The following is an 18,574-nucleotide window of genomic DNA, read 5'->3' as shown; positions in this document are numbered from 1 at the left end:
TTTCAGAGAGCTTCTGAAGCAGTTATTCTTCTAAAATGAATATCCTCTGTTTCATGCTGTCCATCTGATTCAAGTAGTGTTTATTTTTTTTTTTTTTGAATAACTAACCAATTCATTTTCCTTCTCTTCTCCACAAAATCTGCAAGAAAAGCAGATGGCACTGTCAGCACACAGGGTACCTTGTGGTCAATGACAAAATAAAGAATGGTAGTAAGTTTTAAAATTATGATACCTAAGTATGAAATCTATTTCCATTCACAATTGATGGCTTTTTTTTAAAAAAAGGAAATTTCATACTCCCATTCATATTTATTACTAACCCTTCAAGATATCTTGCTATGAAAATGGCACAGGAATATCTTTTTTTTTTATTTGCTTGGCACAGGAATTATGTCGTTTTTATTTGCTTAGGTATAAGGAATACTTGTTTCAGGCCTTTCCCAATTAGACACGAACTTCTAAACTCTATGATAATGTTCAATGCACCTTAAAAGACTATTTTGATTTTATTACAAGGAAATGTTGCACACTGGGAAAAGATGTTTTAAACAAGCTAAGACAGCAACCAATTAAATGCAATCAGTTTCTTTAAAAAACAACATCCAGTCTTAAAATGCTTGAAGCCATTAAAGAAAGTTTGAAAATGAGACCAAAAATATGAACCTAAAGCCAGTTCTTAAGCCATTGTAAGAACAAGTTCCAATATCAGGCCAGATTATCAGATCTTCAGGGCTTTCTGCAAAATTCATCTTTATTGAAGCTTTTGGAAGCTTTCAAAGAACATCCCTTCCATTTGGTTTTTCCTCTTACCAAAAGCACAAAGCGAATAGAAACTCTTCACGAAGTATCAACAAGCAATTTTAACCACATATTTGGCATGTAAAAATATGTGTTCTAATTAAGTTCTAAAATTAAATTTATTCTCAGGAATAAGTGATATTAAATTAGTCCACCTCTTAAAGGTCATTCAGAGATGATCTGAACGCACAACACCCACCTGTTCTGTGATTGTGGAGTCTGTTGTTTATCATTCCCACTTCACCCTGCTGATGTCTATCAAACAACCCTCTTCAGCCTGTTTAAACTGAGAACCCCCCCCCAGACTGAAAATATAACAAACCAAACTGGTTAATCTCAGTCTGATTTATCTGAATCTGAACAAGTAGAACAGTAATCTTCTGCATCTATGTCTAATCCACTGTTTTTCATTGTTCAAGTTCCTGTAATTTTAAGGGAAAAAAATTACTTGATGTCCAAGAACATGACCCAAATACTAGTATTGTAAGAGACACTAGAGAAAGTAATGACTTGCTGCAGTTTCCACAGGATTTTACTATGTCCTTTCCAGTTTGGTTAAAACTACAGCTTAAGCAACTGTTCAAATCAAACTGAAACGCCAGCTATGCTGCAACTGCAGCTGTAATCATCTTTGTTTAGTTAGTAAAATATAATCAAGTTATTTTGGATTTGCTATCAACGTGTTTTCTTGCTAGGCCGTATATTCTTCTTGCTCCCAAATTGGCTATCATGTTGAGATTATATGTTAAAAAACAGGACAAGGCAGCAACCATTAGTTTTCTATATCTTGCAGATGTAAGAACTAAATACACACAGAATCTTGACTTCACAGTTTTGGCAGATGCTGTCTGTGGTTTGCACATTTGGTGCCTTATCCTGAAACTTTAATGGAGTCTCAGCAACACATCACTTCCTCCTATCCCTGCCTCTAGATAGGAGATGCAATCAGGTCTCAGTCACCTACCTTCTTTAGGGACTTTAGAAACAGATTGAGATTTCATTAATTTCCCTGTTGATTATTAAGGTTCTCCACTCATTGCTGAGGAACAAATCTCAGGATGTAGTGCTCTGTATTTGTGACAATTTTTTTTTAAAGTACAGATTTTTCATTCATAAAATAAGAAAACAAACAAGCCAGTCACATACACACAGATGACAAGGGCATTCCACTTGCAAGTTTACTAGTTATATTACTAAAGAGGCCCATAAACATAGCCATCTTCCCCCATACCTCTAGGGAAACAAAACAAAACACAAACATTTCTCCATGTTCCTCTTCAGAAACAGCTGTTTTCTAGTTCTCTTGAGCTAGGTGCTGCTCCTTCAAAAATATATGAAGATTACACTGAACCACCTCAGGACACAGAAGACTGTAGGTCAGATTAGGTCTGATAGGCATTTTGTCCTCTCTATCCCTTCAACAGTGCCATGGTATTCAATCCCTTCCACCATCTCCAGTGTACCATCTCCTACAGTATGCTGTGATAACTACTAGATCAAGACAAACTGGAATACAAAATATAAACGATCAATTCCTTAAATTCCTTAAACACCTTGGGGAAGGGAATAAATTTTTAACCTGTATCAGTTCTGTAACAGTTCAGATAATTCAGATGCAAAAGCAGTTTCATTATCCCAACCAAGAGAAAGGTCCAGGAGTGAAAGTGAGCAGCTAAGGAAGCATGAGGTAAGGCAAATTATACTTTGTCAGACTACAAAAAAAAGCTAGACTTATTTTTCCCCCCTCTTAGTTTATGCTTTAAGTCATAATATGAAGGCTAGGTTAAGTGATTTTCCAGGTGCTTAATATTTTTCTGATCAATGAAGATAAGCATGAAAACACTGTGTGTCAACAAGAGACAGGAGGTGTTAGAAACAACATAGGCTTAGGTTAGAAGAAATCTCTTAATGTGAATAAGTAACAGGCAGAAGTTCAGTTTCTTACTAGATGTTCTCTATTATGTCTGATGACACACTCTATATTGGATGTATATATTCTAGAAAAAGAATGTAAACCTGATAACACAGGTTTATGCGCGATAACACAATGCATAGGTTCAGGCATGGAGAAAACACTTTGACCATTTTAGACAGATTTTTTCCAACATTAAAAACCAAACAATAATTAATAAAATAACAATAAAACACACAGCAACTCTGCCACACTAGTGTTAGAAAACACCTTAAGTTGCAGAAAACATTAAGACTACTTTCTATAGCATACACCTTTGCCCAATCTTAAAATGCCACTGGTGTGCTGCCTTACTCAATGTCTTACATGCCTATCTGGTGAAGAGAGGCATACCTCTCCTCTGAGCATTTCCAGTGAAGTTGAATCTGTTTTGAGGCCAGAAAAGGAGATTAGTTTAAGAGATTCACCCAGTTCCATAAATCAACTCTTCAGAGAGCATTTACCCTCCAAGATTTTCTATTCTTTTAGCTTGCTAACTTCCCTTAACTCTCCAAAAGCTTGGTTTGTCAAGATACACTTTCTTAGTTAATGAGCCTGTACATTTTTATTGCAGTTTGTTTTATTCTCACCCTGACCTCATAACTTGATTATACAGACCAATTTCTTTTTACAACTATTCAGTGCAGTACTCCAAATCCTGCTAGCTTCAGAAATCTTCTGAAACAATTGAAAACCTCCTGGCTACTGTTGTAAAAGCTGTAGGTTTAAAAGGACAATAAGAATGTTGTAAAGCTAGGACTAAATCCTGCTTCTTGTATGCATTTCTATTGAAGCCTGTAGGAGTTAGCGTGGAAGTAAAATGAAAACATTGTTTGTGTAATAGTTTTAACACTACGCAACGCTTAAAACCAAACCAAAACACAAATGCTCTCAAATGCAGCCAAGGTAACCAGCAATGAAATAGAGAAATGCTTTTTTTTTTTTTTCCCCTGTGCCTACAGATGTAAAATTGCAAGAGGTCAAGTCTATTGATATTTTGTTTTAAATTTATCAAAGCTTGCTGTTAGATCTGTGGATTTTCTCCAGGAAAAGGAAAAAGTTAATCTAACCTGACACTTAATAGCTGTTTATAACTATAACTAAACCAAGTTGTCATAGCTTGAAATTCAAGAGAAAAATCACTCCTTTGTATTGTGTACGCTGTCTCTAGGTGACCACTAAGTGCAGAGCTCTCCTTTCAAACATTCAAAGGCAAGAAAGGCCACAAAAAATAAAAATCAGACATACAGGCTCTAACTGCAGTTTGTACAGAAGGACTAGTTCTGCAAAGTCTTTTTTAACCTCATTGTGACAAGAGGTGTTCTACTTATCTACTGGACAGCAGTAGCAAAACCAGCATCTCGTGTAGAAACATCAGGATTGAACACATGAATGCAGTTTATGTATATGCTGTATACATCTTCGCTGAACTGTAAGGATCCCCAGGCCTCAATGGAGCAGGTCAAACATGACCCAGAAGATCCTCCCCACCCCTGTTCCATATTGTGAAACCCATTTTAATAATCTATGGGTGGAGTTGTGCTCCACTCTAAACATTCTGTGAAAGCATTGAAGAGCATAAGGAGATTTTTTTAAATCAAAAGGATAATCTCTACCTCCCTCAGGGAAAGATCTGTTTCATTGTGACACATCTGGAAATACCTAGATCAGTTATAGCAAAGATCAGGAACTGTCTTAAACAGAAAAGTCCAAGTAAAACTTAGAAAAGTTGACAAGGGATGAAACAAGAAGCTGACCATAGGTTCAATGGGAAAAAAAAAAAAACAACAAATAAATCCAAGGACAAATATGAGGTCCCTGGTAAAGACATGTTCTGTTACATTAAAAAAAAAAAAAATCCAATATGAAACACTACAGAACAGCCCTGAACCAGAGAGAGAGCTGGTCAAATGGCTGCAATCCCATAGTAGTTTGGTTTTGGAAGCGAAGCTGGCAGAAAGGGGGCCTGTCCCATCAGCTCCTTCAAGGCAAGAGTTCTCAAGAGCTTTTACAGCAGATTTGGCACAGTCTGCTAAAATGTTCTGTAGGTGGGCACCACGATCATCTACCAAATAAACACTACCCCTTCACAGAAGTGGAACAATTTCACTTATTATACATCTGACCTTCCTGACTGGATCAGCCACCAACCTTCTTCCAGACTCAGGGGGACTGTAGACTAATTACCCTCCTCCTGTGTCAGGTGCTATAAGCTCTGGCATTTAGGGGAAGGTGCTCATTTATTGTTTTTGCATAGGAAGCGTACAAAATGCTCACACAAAGAACCAGCCTGAGAAATTCCCATGAACTTTTTTTAAAATGCTATCAGCCAACAGTCAGCTCAGTTCTCCGAGAAAATATTGCTTTCACAGTCTGTGTAGAGAAAAAACAAAGGACAACGAGACTCCCCCTTCTCTGAGAAATGAGGCAGTATTGCAGAAAGGCTGCTGTCACCTCAGTAATGCACTAGTCCACATCCTACCCCTAAGTTGCTAAATCAGTTACCCTACCAGTTTAACCTTCCAGATTTAGTGACTGATAGTGGTAGAACTCCAGCTTGTGACTCATGGTCACTAACAGGACAGCTGGAGAGGTTAAAGACATATGACACAGGCATTTTGAGTCACCCTGCTCCCTATAGCATAGAACTGGTGGGATTTTAATTAGACCCTAATCTTTTAAATGGCTATTTGAGATAACTCACATAAGCTTGGCAGTGCTGTGTTTATTGACTACCATGAAGGTTTGAAGAAGAGGCTGCATTACAGAGGAAAGGTGTATAAAAGGGAGTAAGACACACATGCTTTTACAAAAAAAAAAAAAAATTAGTGGATTAACCAATCTTCAATATGGATATGCCAGAATGACATGTTATTCACAGATATTTAAGACTTACTTTCCTGAGCATTCTACCAAAGAAGATCTAAACCCATATACAGTACTCATTTGAGCATGGAAGGGTTCTGACTAACGCCTACTGTGGTGATCCAGATCCATTTAGAAGCAGCGTTGGTACTGCCTATTTCTTCTTTCTTGATGGCATCTAAGTTTGTGCTAGTGATAAGGTAGTTTCTGCTCATCCTTCAGCAGGTGTTGATGAGAACAAAATACCCATTTACAAGTTTAATGCTGTCAATACTGACAAATGCAGCACAGAATTCTAACCTCAAAAACTTTTCTACCCTGAGAAGAATACTGACTTAGAAAACACAGATTAACTGCAGAAGTATTGCCACATAGAAGATTATGGGTGTATGCTGGTCTACTATTTAGATAGTAATCTGGAACTGGTAAAGACTACAGAGATATCACTATGAGTCAATTGTTTACACAAGATTTTTTTTTTTTTTAAATTATATGTATAAGTAAGTGTTGTCTGCCAAGTTAACAACAGTATTATTAAACGAAGCATGCTACATACTGACAACAGAAAAGCTCTTTTTTTAAGAAATAAATTGTTGCTGCATACATGAATGAAGGATCAGTTAGGCACAAGGATCTACACTACAAGCTCCAGAGGTCATCTGTTCTGCACCCCCTCCCCAGCTTTCCTCAAGCAAGGTTGAGCAGGTTGCCCAGGATCATGTCCTGCCAACTTCTGAAGACCTCCAAAGGATGGAGGCTCCACAACCTCTCTGGACAGCCTGTGCCAGTGCTGTGTCACTTGCACAGCAAAGAAGTGCTTCCTGATGTTCAGCTGGAACCTCGTGTGTTCCAGTTTGTGCCTGTTGCTTCTTGTCCTGGCACTGGGCACCGCTGAAAATAGCATGGCTCTGTCCTCTTTGCACCCTCCCTTGAGGTATTTATAGACATTAGTATCAGCCTTGTCCAGGCTGAACAGTCCCAGCTTTCACAGCCTCTTCTCACAGGAGAGGTGCTCCAGGCCCTTCATTATCTTGGTGGCCCTACACTAGACTCTCTCCAGTATGTCCACATCTCTCAAGGACTGGGGGGCCCAGATCTGGACAGAGTCTTCCAGGTGTGGCCTCACCAATGATGGATATAGACAGAACTACAGATACCTCTACATTTGTTAATATTTTTAGATCAGTAACCACCGAGGTAAAGCAAGAAAAGCCTCCGCTGCTTCCTGAACATGAACTGCTTTATTCCACGACCTCCCACAATAATAGCTTCATTTTGGTCCAGGATTATACACAAAGCCACCGACCTCTCAAAATATAGACATAATTCAGCTAATAAGTTAAAACAGGCATACATCATTTTCTAGGCTCTGTCATTTCACGGTGACTTGTAAAAACAAAACAGAACACAAACTCAGATTCTCCCTAAATTGGAGAGGACTTCTGCACTTCCTGCCCTAATCTCAAAAAATCTTTTGGTATTTTCTCTCCACAAAACAGTAGGCATTCCACAGGAGAAAATTTCAGATTTGCTCTTAGAAATGCTTTCAATGTATACGACAAATGCTCACTTTACATTAAAAGCTTCCATTAAGATTTTAGCTAAAAATTGAAAGTTACTTATTTTGGACACAGTGGTGGAATGCACTTGGGCTAAAAACATCACAAAATGTTTGTTTTTTATTGTTAATGACTTAACACATCAGTATCATAACATCATCATTCTACGTACTCCTGAAAACATTTATAGGCAGATGGACTGCAAGGAATGTGAACAAGGAAAGCCAGCTGATGTTGTAAGGAGGAACGTGTAGTTCTGGCAAACTAAAAATAAAAAGAAAGCATTAACACACCATATACTGTACAACAGCTAATGGTATTATTTAGAAATGTTCCAATAAAACAAAGCTAAAGATGGCAAAAGTTCAGATCTACTAAAAAAAGGGGACTTTTAGTTTTCATTTTACACAAACCTTAGGATAACATATCTAGCTAACGAGTTTTCCTTGTGACCAAAGTTACTAGCCATGCCAGAAAACAGTTGTAATACCACTGGTAAAACAAACTTTGGCTTGTACACAGACCATGACTTAAAAGACTGACTTGTCTTGCACCACAATCTTAGTATCTTCCTATGCAGTGAGTTCTGTTTTAGCCTCTGTGCATCTGCATAGTAGTGTTAATATGTTCTCTTTCAAGTGGTGTGAGAAAAGCAGCAAACAAAAGGGAGCTCTTCCATGAAGTATCTTCTTATAAGTGAAATCCTATCACAAAAAGTAATTTCAACTCAGGAAATGCTCAAGTAACTTTGACATTTTGGAAACTACAAATGCCACTCGTGTAAGAGAATAGTGTGCACACAGTAAATATTCAACAAAATCTTTTTTTCATGCTTTCAAACTGAAGATAGCAATCACAACGGGATTATTTCTTAGAATGTGTCAGTTAATAATTTGACCAGCAAGAAGGCTAAAGTGACTTAGAGGAAGTAAATCTTTCTGGCAAAAGAAAACACTTCGAACTGCCACAGAATGGACAGTAACATAGCACTGGGTGAAGGACTCATCATCTAATGACACCACACCCTTGGGCAAATCTTAACCTGTTCTAATTTTCACTTCCAGTTTACAAAATGGTTGTAGCTTCTCATACCTGCAGCAGAGATGTAAAATCATGTAATTGCTCACAGTCTGAAATTTTCAGGACTAACAGCAGACTTCTCAGTCTCAGCCTTGCTGAAGTGCTCACTCATATTATTAGGGTAACCAACTCCAATTACAGAAGTACATACGTGAAGGTAAGAACTATGTTTTCCAAAGCTTTTCCTTCTGTTTTCTTGGTGTCAAAACAAAGAGTTTAGACTTCTCCTTTGTAGCAAAGTAGCTGAAGCACGGAATAAAAACAGGACACATTTGCTCAACAGCTCTCCCTCTAGCCCAACAGAAAACAGTGAAGGCAATGCAATGGATTTAACCCATATTAAAAAGCTTCAGTAAATCACCATTCTGCAGCTTAGCCTGTGAGGTGACCTGACATCAGCAAAAACATTCTTAAGAGTGTCTTCATTTGTGACTTATATTATGGAAAGGTAAGCTTAAAACAGAAAGGCCTGTGGTTTAGGTTGCTTAAATTTTACCTGACAGGTCTCAAATTCTAATGGACTATTTGGACATTGATTCAAAGCAGCAAATGACGACTGAGTGTCTGCCTTTGTTCCAGAAGATAAATTCCATGAGCATCTCAAATGGAAGTTTCAGAGTCCACAGAGTATGTTCATTCTGGTACACCCATGTGCTATGTACTATTTAAATTCCATTTTAAAAGCATAACTAGCCATGAAACACTTGTTCCTAACGCAACAGAGGAGCTGCACTAAGAATAAGCATTTTCCCTCTAGCCAGAAAAGGTGCTGAAATAGAAAGAACATTTCCACCTCAGACCAACACTGAACCCAAGCTATTACTCCTTTTACACATGGCAGAACTCCACTTACATTCAACAGCAAACAGTTGAATGTGTGTCTCTGTGTTTGTACTGGGTTTATGTTGCAATGTTTTGGTAGCAGGGTGGAGGCTGCAGGGGTGGCCTCTGTGAGCAGAACCCAACAGCTGCCCTATGTCAGATCAGAGCCAGCTCCACCTGATGATCAGAGCCAGCTTCAGGGTGGATGGTAGGGCAAATGCATTTTTAGTTAGCTTTAAATATCAGTGCTCTAGTCTGCTAGCGATAGACAATAAATTATATTCATCTCCCTTACATTGGTTTTGTTTAGCCTATTACAGTAATTGGTGAGTGACCTCCCTGTCCTTATCTCAACCTTTGAGCTTTCTTCTCCTCCCCCAAAAAAAAAATTTCTTACCCCTTCTTTCTGAGGAGGGAAGTTACAGTCACTAATGGTGCTGAGCCACCTACCACCTCACTTCTCAACTCCTAACTTGCCAAGCGAAAAGAACACCCTGAGAAGCATCAGGTCCATAAGGAAGAAGTCTCCATAGAAAGAAAAGGGATTCCTTTTCTCATCTTTATTCCCCTCAAAAAGGGGCACTGTTTCCCAGCCCTCTCATGTATCCCTTTTTCCTAGAAGCTCTACTTATCTTATTTCAAGAGCAGAGTAGGCCACACAAGGAAGGGCATGTATGCTTTTTCAAGACTTCATATCCCTGTTTTACCACATTCAAACATGCTAACCCTTCCCAACACATACTCCTACCCACGTTTTTTAGTTCAAAAACAGCTACTGCAAACTAGTTATGACCATGAGATAGAACATGCTGAGCCAACTGCCATGAACCAGAACAACTTCAGTCACAAGAAAAAGCAAACAGGTAAAAGTGAAGGATATTAGTTTGATTTGCTTGCCTCAAAGGTGTCTTGTGACAGACACCAACAATACTCAACTCCCACAGATAAGTTTTCCTTGCTTAAGACAGGTCTAAGAGTTTTGGTACTGTTCTCCCCATAAAGTTGGGCCCACTGTTCTTACTCTTCAGCCATCCTCTCCCATGTCTGAAACGTGTCTGCTCAAAGTCTTCAATGATCTCCTTCAAGGTCCCTGCCTCCAGCTTCACGTTTGTTTCTGCTTCCTGTCCCATCACAGTGATTATTCCAAAGCCTGGAAAAAAAACATAACATGAAGCAACTCCGCAACTTGTTCAACATTATTTGATTTATTACACAAGAAATATCCAAGTTATTTTCGGTTATTCAAATAATGTGAGGAAGAGACTGCTACAGGCACAATCAGGGAAATGAGGATACGTAATGGCAATAAATAATAAGCTCTAACATGCCCTTGCCTCTATATTGCTAACATGACAGCATAATGGATGGATCTGTAGTTTGCTTGCTCTCATTGTAAATATTACACAGTACATGAGGATTTTGTACTTCAGTCATTGATAAAAACTTGTTGGTCAACATCAAAAATGATTAGCATTAATAAGGACTAAGAATAGGCCTTCAAATACTGTATTTTCAGATTCAGAAATTCAATACATGTGATTTATGAGAATTCCAATTCAAAAGAAAATATTTTTTTTTGACTTTTGATCATAATCCCTACAATTAAATCAATTTTTGTCCTGAGCTGTTTAGCAATTGTTTGGGAATATTTGCATGCGAACTATCAATAGCTTGAGCACAAGACAATAGCTTAAATTCTGTCACTGAAAAGAATGTGGTCCTCTGATGACTAGAGCTACGAGGCCACCAAGGTATTTTTCTACTCTTATATCAAGACACTATTTTCCTACAGCCCCTCAGAAACTCCTTTCATCAGCCTTTCACTGAAAGCTCCAAACCTCATTTTCATCAATACATTTTAATTGTGCTATGAGTTTTCAATAAGTAAAACTATACAAATTAATCCAGAAAACAGATCTAACACTTTAAAATTCAGTAAACAACAGAATGATTCCAGGTAGAAATCCCAAGAATATCAAAATCAAGTTACCTTTTAAGTACATTCTATCCTTGATTGCTAAATTATTGCCCCATGCACCTATTACATAAAAGATTAAACCCAATTTATGCAGCATTCTTCCTCAGCATGTCAGGTAAAGCATTAAATAGTAGCATTAAATACTTAATGTAACTCCGTATTTCAGGAAGTGAATATTCTCCAAAGAACTCTAAAAAAAAAAAAAAAACCAACTGCACCATCTCTGCGTGTTAACATTACTGTGCTAATAGTGTAGTGTGACTACTATTTTTCTAATACTTAGAAGTTTTGTCTTGAGAAATGCCATTTCAATGCTAAATGCTAAATGAGTCATAAAATAGCCCAGGTCAGAATGGACCTTGAATAATCATTTAGACCAACTTTTCAGGCTAAACAGGAACTTAGATGGTATTATCCAGAACCCTGTCCAGTCCTGTCTTGAAAGCCTCTGGTGATAGGGATCCTATCACATCCCTGGGGAAGTCACTCCTCTGATTAATTGCTCTCACTGTAAAAAATAGAAATAAAAATTGTTTCTTGAGATATTAACTTGAATGCTTAAAAATAAACAGACTTCTTAGGACCATCAATTTAAAGTGACTATGTAGGTAGTAACAGTTACTGTCAAACAAGACAATTTGAGAATGCCATGAAAAACATTTTTTTCAGTTTATTTGATCCAAAAAAATACAACAGAACATGACAAATACAATCCATGTAATCAATTATTATTATTATTTTTAAATGTTAAGAATACCTCAAAACTGCAACGCCGTACTATGCACAACAGGACAAGAGCACTCTTACGGTGAAGTCCCAGAAGTTATTACAGACTTGTCAGCTGCATACATTCCTTGCTGTTTGCATGTAAGATTGATATCTCACATTGGTAATACGAAAAACAAACACACTAGGAGTTTCATTATCTACAGCAGTATTGTTTTAAGACTATGACAAGTGGTGATGATTACCAAGGTAAAAACTAGTGAGAATGAGAGCTCAAGGGAAAATGAAAAGTCTAAGCGCATCGAGAGAGTTCCCTTGGGAAGTGCTGAGCAGTACTGACTAATTAACTACTGTGCTCATTATCATGCTACATAACATCTTACCTAAGCTATGATTTCAAGTGTACACTGATTGCAGCTCCAGCCAAAACAGTATGCGCTGAACTATACCAGTTGCTCTAGAGAAGAACTATGAGTAAAAGTTAATGGTTTACCCTGGCTCACTGCAAGTAGCTCTTGAGCATACTGCTGACTGCAACCTCTCCTAGGCTATCTGGAAGCCAGAATAGATCACTGAAAGCATCTACAATGCCAGCTTTTCTCACAAGTCAGGCAACAAAGCATTACAAGGAGTGACATAAATATTAATATTCAAAAACGCAATAAATGTCAGGTTTAGAAGAACCACAGCTACTTGTAGCAGCTTTATTTTTCTACTGATCAATTTTCTACTAAAATTGGTATTTTAGCTTACCAAGATCTGCCTTTACTTTCTGATGGTAAAAAAAACACAACACCATTGAACTACAGCCCATGCACACAAGAAGAGATCAGCACCTACCCAAAGCTATGTATTATAACAAAGAATAATAGCAACCTCCCTTTCCTTTGAGTGCAAGGATTTTCACAGCAGAACTCCTAATTTTGTTATCTTCTTCCCTTTCTTGGTACACATACCTAGACTTCATTAGAGAGGATATGTTATTTGCTTGCACTGGTATAATTTAAAGTTTATAGCTATCATACCCATTTCATTTTCTTTATTTTTCCTCTTTGATACCCATTTTGCCCAAACCCAAACAGTTAGTTCAGGTCCAAACTAAAAATAAAACATCAGATGTTTAAAGATTTTTTTTTTTTTTAAAAAAAAAGCATATTCCGGTACTGGTGAACAACATCCTCTTTATTAGAAGTGAAAACAGGAGTAGCAATAGTTTTTCGCTCCCACAGAGACCTTATAGCAGCCTTTCAGTGCCTAAAGGAGGCCTACAGGAAAGCAGGGGAGGGACTCTGTCAGTGGGGTGTAGTGATAGGACAAGGGGGAATGGCTTTAAACTAAAAGAGGGGAGATTAGATTAGATATTAGGAAGAAATAGTGAGGCACGGGCACAGGTTTCCCAGAGAAACTGTGGATGCCCCATCCCTGGAAGCATTCAAGCCCAGGCTGGATAGGGCTTTGGGTAACCTGGTCTGGTGGCAGGGGGTCTGGAACTGGATGGTCTTTAAGGTCCCTTCCAACCCAAACCATTCTGTGATTCTATGATCCTTCCTACATCTCCTTTCACAATCAAGACCAGTAACATGCTAGAGTTATTGTCAGTAATTATAGAACAAAAATCTCACAAATTATAGAACAAAATCTCAGAACCATGATGTGGCACCAACTGTGTTAAATTCTTCTTTCATAAGATTAAAGATGTTCTAGCTTTCAAAAACAAAAATTAACTTGAAAATGTTATGAAGAAGAAGAGTATTAGTACTGATGTCCAGTGAAGGTAAGAATAATCTACCAAGTCTGACCAAAATCTATTTTTGATGTGCCATAAGAAGTGATACATAAGTAATACAGAAAAACAATTTGAAGGCCACAGCTAAAGGAATTTGAAATACTTTCCCCAATCTTCTATTAGTCACATTAGTAACTTCAGTAATGTTGAAAGCATACAAAAATTTGACTATTTCTTCAGACAAATCATTAGAAGACTTAGGTAATGCTCGTGTCTTTTATTAGAAAACAGTAAGAACACAAAGCTTGGGAGAATTTAAACATTTTGGGACACTATGGCTATATTTTCCGTTCTTAAAATAAACAGCATTTTTCTCAGTCATTTCTCACTAATTAGATCACAGTCAATATAAAAATCAAGTTATGTACTAGAAAGCCATTAGCCATTACATTGCCAGCACAAAACTTTCTATTGCTAATGGAACAGATGTACTGTAGGGAATAGCAGTATAAAAACCATCATGGCAAACAAGTCCTGCTGGCTTCAACTTGATCATTTTAGCTGCCTAGACAGATGTCATACTGATACAAGATGCACACACTCATTTATGAGAAGAGGAAGGACATTAAGGGTATAAGCAAGGAATACATATAAGAATTGATGTTCTTATTCATTTAAAACAGAATATTTCTTATAAAAACATACAGTACGCAACTGCAAGCTGATACCAATGTCAAAGAAGCTGGACATAATCACACGTCTTCAACGTCAAAGAAGTTGGACATAATCACACCCATTTTAAATTAGTTTTCCTTTAGCATTGCTCAGCAGCTCCAGCTAGTCACTGCCTCAGACCTGTTGATGCCATGCCTCATTTGTTTCTGTTCAGTATCAAGAACTTCCTTCCAAAGCTTTTTTTTTTCCCCTGACAGCTTAAAGGAAATATTTCAGTAGCTCTTACAACAGCCTAACATTGACAGAAAAAGAAAGTGTTTTGTAAATACCGAGGTCCTCAAAATAATTTAAAACTTCACTTCCATGAAGAAAAATATATTTTCCTCAAAACAGAAAAGATCTAGAGAGAACACTGAAAGCTAAGGGATAATTATTTTGACACATCCTAACACTGTACCAGTTAAGCTGCTCTTAGTTACACATCTCAAGCAGGAAATACATCCTGCATAAAATAGCCATCATGAACAAGTTTCTAGTATCCCTCACTTAGTAAATGAAGGGCAACAATAAAGGTGATCCCATGAAGCATTCTGCTGCTTGTGAACACCAGTAAGTTAAAGCAAAGCAAAACAAGTGTGACAAGTATACTGATAAATTATACATGCTTATACATAAAGCATGAGTGACCTTTAGGCTCCCGGAGTTATTAATCTGGGTCTCATTTATTAAAACATCCACCAAAGCGATGATGAAACATAGCAGAGGTATTCCAAAGTGAGAGTCCCCATTTCAATGCAGTCAAATTAAATTTGGTTTCCAAATTTACTTAATGAAAAGATCACATTGATTAAAGCAGACTTCATCACATCTTGAATATAAAAAAACCCTAGAACTGAAAAAAGTGCAAATGACAAGCAAGAGGAAAGGAACTGCAAACAGTACACAGAATAACACGTTGGTCAGCTTTGATGACAGTTGCCACGTTGTTGCAGCCTTATACCACAATGACTGCGAGTCTGGCAGTGTTCCTATAGAGATGTAATACCTTTTATTAGACTAACTGATAGAGCTGGAAAAAAGACATGATGTGCATCTAGGCACATAAGCTCTTGAGGTCACTGTGTGACCTATAGCTTGCCTGGCACCTTATCCCATTATAAGATAGTCTAATAAAAGAAGATTACCTCCCTTCACAGACCTTGTCTAATACATATTATACCACGTGCAGTCTCTGGAAAGAGATGATAGTGAAGATCAGGGTGCTGGTTTAGTAAATCACGTACAGTGAACACTTTTCATCATAATATCCAATCTCTCAAAACAGTTGCAGTGCTCCCTCAAAATATTACAAGCAGCAGCAAAGCCATGCCAAACAAACAAGAAGTCCTCTCATATAGTGCAAGAATACTTTCAGGGAGTTACCTAGATCTAAGAAACAGCATACTACCTGCTTGTTTAAAGTCTGCAATGCAATGCTAAGGAAAAGGGTGGCAGGAAGAAATTCAATCCATGAGAACAGGGAAAACAAAACAAACTAAAATTATCACAGTAGTATTCATCAAAAGAGGTTCCTGTATTACAAGAGCTGTGTTTTGCTTAGAGACAAAGAGCCAACGTAAATGAATTAGCAGTCCATTCTGAGAAGATGGAAAGAGATGATACTTCACTTGGAGAAACAGATTACACAAGTTCAGGGTAGTCATCTTGTCAGCACCCTGAGTTAACTTAGCTTTAAAGGTCATCTCTTTGAGGAATTACTCAAATGCCCTGAACATCTGTGAGGTACCAAAAAAAACCAAAAAACAAACAAAAAAAAAAACCAAAAAAAAAAAACAACCCAAAACATTGTTTCCTTGGCTGTCACTACCAAGACCTCTCTCAGAAAAGCCTCAAGTCATACTAGAACATGTTAGGCATTTTAAGTTTCCCAGATTTCTTTTACATTAAAGGGTTTAAACCTCTGCTTAGGTCACATTCTTATAATACAAGTGCACATCAGACAGTTTTCCAACAAGCATTAGACACTCCGGGCATGCTACATTGCAGCCATCTAAAAACACAAAGTCTAAGATACTTGCTCCAGATTCGGAATGCAAAGCATATCTAAACGGGAAATTTATCCTGTCCTAGAAAAAAGTGACTAGATTTAATAAATCCAACTTTCAGAGTAGCATTCCTCAGCTTAGCAGATAGATTATTTCTTCAATTGTCTACCCTGCCAGAGCAATGTTTCCAGGAAATAGAAGAGCATGGCAAACTACAAAACTCTCCCAGCTGGACACTAGTATAGCAGATACATGACCATAAGTAATATACAAAGAACACTTTACCATGAGAGAGACTGGCACAGGTTGCCCAGAGAGGCTGTGGAGTCTCCTTCTCTGGAGATATTCAAAACCCACCTGGATGCCATCCTGTGCAATGTGCTTTAGGTGACCCTGCTCAGTATGGGGGTGTGGATTACATGATCTTCAGAGGTCCCTTCCAACCCAATTTGTGATTCTGTGAACACAGAGGCAATTATTACTAATTCAGTGAGTACTGGGATCCCAAAGACATCGTTTGGGAATGTCAACACTTTAAAGTTCAACACTTTAAAAAGTGACAATGCTTTATGTAACATGGATGCAGTGGAACAACATAGGAGATGCAATATGTAGGCAGTTCCTACCACATTTTATTATCAGATAAATCCAACCCCTTGGAACAGGACCCTGAAGCAATGGACAGATGTAAGGTTTAATTACAGAACAATTTTTCATAATCAAAAGAAAAACTGGAATTTACCAACTGTACCTAAACAAGCAAAGATATTGACTGCTAGAGACGGTGGTACAGGAAACAAAACAAGAAACCTCCTACCACAAACTGAGAGGAAAAAAAGACAGTGTCTTGATAAATACCAGCTTTAGAAGGATTCAGCACACCTATTTAACGATTCAAGTGCAGAGCCCATTACATCCCATCTTCCTTGCACTGGATGAAGAACTGCTAACACCTTGTCAATCTTCTATGGATCAAGGTTACATTTCCTATACAAGGTAAAGGCACCTAAAACAAACAAAACAGAATACTGAATAAAAGTAGTGAGAATTAGAAAGAAAAAACGTCTGCTTAAGTCCTTTCACTTAGCATCCTCCTCACATTCTCAAAAGGTTCATGAAAAGGAGGGAAGCATATGTAGGAAAAAGAAAATGAGGTTGAACAACCAGAACAATCCCACACACTTCTAAAACATTAATAGGGACACGTCCTAAATTCCAAAATGAGAATGTTGTTTATACAACGCTTTAGACACAGATGCTATATTTGCAAGAATTGTCAGTATTTCAGGATCACGTGCAACTGTGTCTTTTGAGGCAGTACAACGTGTGCTTTTTTAGTTAAAAATGTCAAAAGACTTATGATAGTGTATTAAGCTGTTCTTGTACTACATTGCAAATACTTAGGAACACAAAAGCCGCGAGACAATGTTTGCAACCAGAATAACTTAACAGTAACAGTACTAAATGGTGCTCTCAATCAATAAATACTAATAGATGCTGTCAGTCTTAGTCTGTTCTATGAACTTATACAAAGAGTGTAGGCAGCTTAAGAAATGGAAGATTTATCTTTTAAACTTAATCACTAATGAAACCAGGAGTCATGATGAATGTACTTTAAGAGCAAATCATGTCAGTAAAACCTACCAGTCAAGGCTTCTGTATGAACTTCAGTACAAAAAATCTTGACTTTAATTCAGTTACAAACCTTCACAGATACATTTACTGCAATGGGTATTAAAAAACAAACAAACAAACAAACGTTATGCGTTTAAGTGCATTCTTACAGCAGAATAATTATTTCAAGAAAGATAACTCAACCAAAGAGTGAGTGTCAACCCAGATCTCTTCCCTGCACAGCTGGGACACCCTGGGAGGCAGTGCAGGGGCAGGAAAATAGACATCAATTCAGCTCACCTGCCTGCTTCTCATTAACAGCAACTGCTGCAGGTCAGTGTGCTCTCAGGCACTCGTACCGCCACTAGGAGGAGCCAAGCAGGTTAGGTTAGGAGACAAGGCTTTAGCAGCAGGTTAAGAGACAAAGCTTAAACTGATCTTCATCACAAACGTAAGAGGAAAGTTAACTCTGGTCCCTGATGGTAATTTAGGGGAGACACTGTTATTCAAAAAAAGAAAAATAAATAAAGGAAAACCATAACAAAAAAAAAAAAAACAAAAAACAAAAAACAAAACAATTCACACACGAAAGAGAAAGAGGGAGCGAAGGAAAAAAAGATTCCGATAGATGTCAATACAACAAGGACATTGTAGGCAAGTTCACCATGTTCTCTTTAAAGAGAAGATTCACATTTATCCAGTGTATCTGTTATGGATCATAATGTTCAATACTTG

At 37.7% G+C, this 18,574-nt stretch overlaps 1 long non-coding RNA gene across 1 annotated transcript; it reads right to left on the bottom strand.

Annotated features, from left to right (window-relative positions):
- Positions 1-8,701: 8,701 nt before the first annotated feature.
- On the bottom strand, positions 8,702-17,214 carry LOC311208236. Its single transcript, XR_014618315.1, has 3 exons — positions 17,108-17,214; positions 16,583-16,682; positions 8,702-10,225 (listed from the first exon to the last, which is right to left on the bottom strand). It is a non-coding gene; the product is annotated as an uncharacterized lncRNA (long non-coding RNA).
- Positions 17,215-18,574: the final 1,360 nt, after the last annotated feature.

This window comes from Netta rufina, assembly GCF_964035555.1.
Source record: "Netta rufina genome assembly, chromosome: 3".
In the NCBI taxonomy this organism is placed as follows: domain Eukaryota; kingdom Metazoa; phylum Chordata; class Aves; order Anseriformes; family Anatidae; genus Netta; species Netta rufina.
Note: the sequence above shows the minus strand (reverse complement) of the source record. Positions and strands in the feature narration are given on the sequence as shown.